This window comes from Ranitomeya variabilis, chromosome 2 (assembly GCF_051348905.1).
Source record: "Ranitomeya variabilis isolate aRanVar5 chromosome 2, aRanVar5.hap1, whole genome shotgun sequence".
Taxonomy (NCBI): Eukaryota; Metazoa; Chordata; class Amphibia; order Anura; family Dendrobatidae; genus Ranitomeya; species Ranitomeya variabilis.
Genome location: NC_135233.1, coordinates 8107441 through 8111200, shown reverse-complemented (window position 1 = coordinate 8111200; position 3760 = coordinate 8107441).

Sequence of the window (3760 nt, the reverse complement as noted above, 5' to 3'; positions counted from 1 at the left end):
GGAAATAGGAATCATTGTTCCTCGCACATCGCCTTGCAATACCCTCCTTTTCCCCGTCAAGAAAAAGACTGTAAAAGGAGAGCCAGCCAAGTTCAGAATGGTATATGACCTGAGAGCTGTGAATGACGCCACGGTGTTTGAAACTACAAATATGCCGAATCTGCACACTCTGCTCTCAAATGTGCCTGCCACAGCAAAAGTGTTCACAGTGAACAACCTGGCTAATGTTTTCTTCAGTGTTCCCCCCTCATCCGGAAGACCAGTTCCTGTTTGCCTTAATGCACCAGGGGGGACACCACACATGGACAGTGATGCCACAGTGGGCCCAGAACAGCCCTTCACAGTTCACCAAAGCAATGTCCACAGTTCTCACCAACTGAGTCACAGAACAAGCAGAAGTAACCCTGCTACAATACATGGACAATCTACTCCTTTGTGCAGTTGACTTTGACACGTTTAAAGCCCATTCCTTGTATCTCCTACTCTACCTGGCGGAGCAGCACTGCAAGATCTCAAAGAACAAAGTCCAGTGGTGTCTGAAGCAAGTTACGTTCCAGAGACACTGTATTGCTCACCAGGTGAAACACCTGACAGATGACCGGAGGACCACAGTGGAGAAGATGGTCCCTCCGACAACTCCAAAGGTGCTACAGGCCTTCCTTGGTCTAGTTTCATATTGCAGAGCCTGGATCCCTGATGCTTCCGTCCTAATGCAGCCTCTGTGTGAATACGTCAGCGTGACCCCGTTCCTCCAGACAGATGTGGCCTTCAGTTCGTTCAAGAAGTGAAAAGGCTCTGTAGTCTCAGCGCCAGCACTAGGCCTATCTGACTACAAGAAGCCATTCCGTCTCTACTTGATGAGAAGAGAAGGCCTTGCTACTGGAGTCCTGACACAGCTTCAGGGGGGAAAGCAGAGACTTTCGGACTACTTTTCAGCTTGCCTGGATCCAGTTGCAAGGGAAGCCTCTTCCTCCCGCATGAGAGCAGCAGTTGCAGCACATGCCCTCCTGGACAGGACTACTGACATCAGTGGAAAAACCATTGGAAATCCTGGCTCTGCATGACATCTCAGCAATCCTCAACCAAACCCAGCTAAAACATCTCTCCACCGCCAGGCATCTTCGCCTCCAGTGCTCTCTACTCCTGCCCAACAATGTCACCATCTCCAAATGCACAGTCCTCAATCCGCCCACTCTACTCCCACTCCCAAGGGGGGATACAGATACGGATCCTCAGATAAAAAGTCTGAATTTGCTCCGGACGGATGACCATGATTGCTTCAGCATCATGCAACAGGAAACAGCAGGACTACCCAAGGTGGCAGAAGAGCCACTGACCAACCCAGAGTTGATCCTCTATGTGGATGGCTCCAGATTTGCAGATGATGAAGGAAGATTCCACACGGGAGGTGCAGCGACCAGCAATCAAGAGATCCTGTGGTCCAGAAGTCTGCCGCCCAGTCTGTCAGCCCAGGAAGCAGAACTGATAGCGCTGATGAAGGCCTACCAGATGGCAAAAGACAAGACTGAGAAAATGTATACCGATTCAAGGTACTTGCATGGCACAGCACACGACTTCGGACCCATCTGGGCTGCAAGGGACTTCCTCACAGCAAGCGGAACAACCGTGAAGCATAATGGAGCCATTAAGGACCTGCTGAACACACTTCAACTTCCAAAAGTGGTGACAGTGCTAAAAGTCAAAGCGCATGGAAAACTAAACACAGTAGAGGCACGGGGCAACAACATGGTCAATATGGCAGCCAAAGAAGCAGTCAAGGGAAGACAATATGGACAAGTGGAAGAGGTCGTAGAGCCGGACGGCTACTACAGGACGGCTGAAGACAGGAAACCTGACAAGATGACATCCTGGGATCTGCTCAAAAAAGTTGCAAGAGCAAGCCCCAAAGGACAAGAAGGAATGCTGGATGCAGAAGTGAGCAACACATGAAGAAGGAAGGGTATACTAAATGGACTACAAACCCTGTTTACCCCGAAGCATGTACCCTATGGTGGTCCAGTGGGCACATGGGCCCACACACAGATTAAAGACACAGATGAATGATCCGATTGGTGCTTACTGGTTCGCTCCAGAAATCTCCACCCTAACAGCCAAGTTCATAAACAGCTGTCTGACCTGTGGCAAATGCAACCCTGGAAGAATCAAGAAAGTTCCCACTCATCAACTTGCCAGACCACTGTACCCCTTCCAGAGGATCCAGATAGACCACATCCAGATGCCGCCAAGTGGAGGATTCGAATATGCCCTTGTGGTCATGGACGTGTTCTCAGGACAGCCAGAAGCTTTCCCAGTGAAGAACCAGTCAGCAAAGACTACTGCAAAGAAGCTACTCTCAGAGACGAGATGTGCAGCTATGGGGTCCCAGAAGTGATAGAGAGTGACCAGGGACCTGCATTCACAGCAAACCTCACATGAGAGATCTAGTCAGCAGTAGGGTCAGACTTAGGCCTACACACTCCCAATCACACTACTCAGTGTTAGGCACACTCCCAGAGGCCCAGAAAAGTTGTCACCATATGAAATTTTGTTTGTGTCTAGTCCCAGGTTAGGGGTATCTTTTCCCTCAGCAGCTGACTATGTAATATGATACTTTGTCTGCTTTCGTAATTGAAATCACCAAGAAACTTGCTAACATCCATTCTCGAGTTTTTTTCTTCATTGCCAGATCCAGATTCAGTGTCCGGTATGCACTCCTAGAAGCCAGGAGATTGGGTGTTGGTGAAAAAGCTTGTAAGGAGAACACCACTCGATCCCAGATTTGATGGTCCTGCTCAAGTGCTGCTGATGACACCAAACTCTGTGAAACTGGAGGGAAGACTCGCTTGGATCCACTCATCGCATGGCAAGAAAGCTCCCCTACCAGAAGATGACACCCAAGCCAGAATGATGTCGTGGATGCCCTGCCTGACCGAACAGATGACCTCCCTGATAAAGACTACACATCGCTCACTACACATGCTATTGACTAAGAGACTGATTGCAACGAACCCCCGTTAGGGACAGATCTCCTGACCGCCCATTTGCGAAAAGTCTGTATGGAGTGGGGCACAGGCGTTAGGCTTGTGTCAGTTCGCCAACAGCACAAAAGAGTTGCAGCGCTTTGGGACAGGAGGCTAGGATTAGGGCAAGTGATATCTAAGGGGGGCTTGTGATAGAAATATATATATCATGTAGATCTCACTTGCATGTATACTCCTCTATAATCAAATATATACTTATATGCTCACAGCTAATATATACATTATAATCAATGGTTTAAAATGGCTGACACAAACTGAACTGATATAAGCCTGATATAACCCAGACAGATCATATGGTGTTTTTCCATCTTAAAAACAGGAAATCGGGTCAGATGTCTGAGATAATGCCTAGAATCTAGCTGAATCTTGCTGAAACGGCAGACCAACAGTGTCAGGTGTCTCCACTTTGTCCTAGACAGAGAACTCGAGTTTAGTTGCTTGATCAGCAGTCATATGAGCATTAATCACAATATTCTATATATGTTTAGATAACCAATGACAGAGGAGCTAGACAATATGATAATTAACTAACCACCCCTGACAACCCCTAACCACTCCTTTCTATGTGAAAATATAAAACTATGTATGTACAATAAAATTCAGTATTGATGGAATGTTGTTCTGACACAATGGTGTTGCAGTCTCATTCCTTTGAGCGCTCAAAATACTCAGTCTAATTGGGAGCGGCCACAGCACACACAGGGATATATTTATCCAAC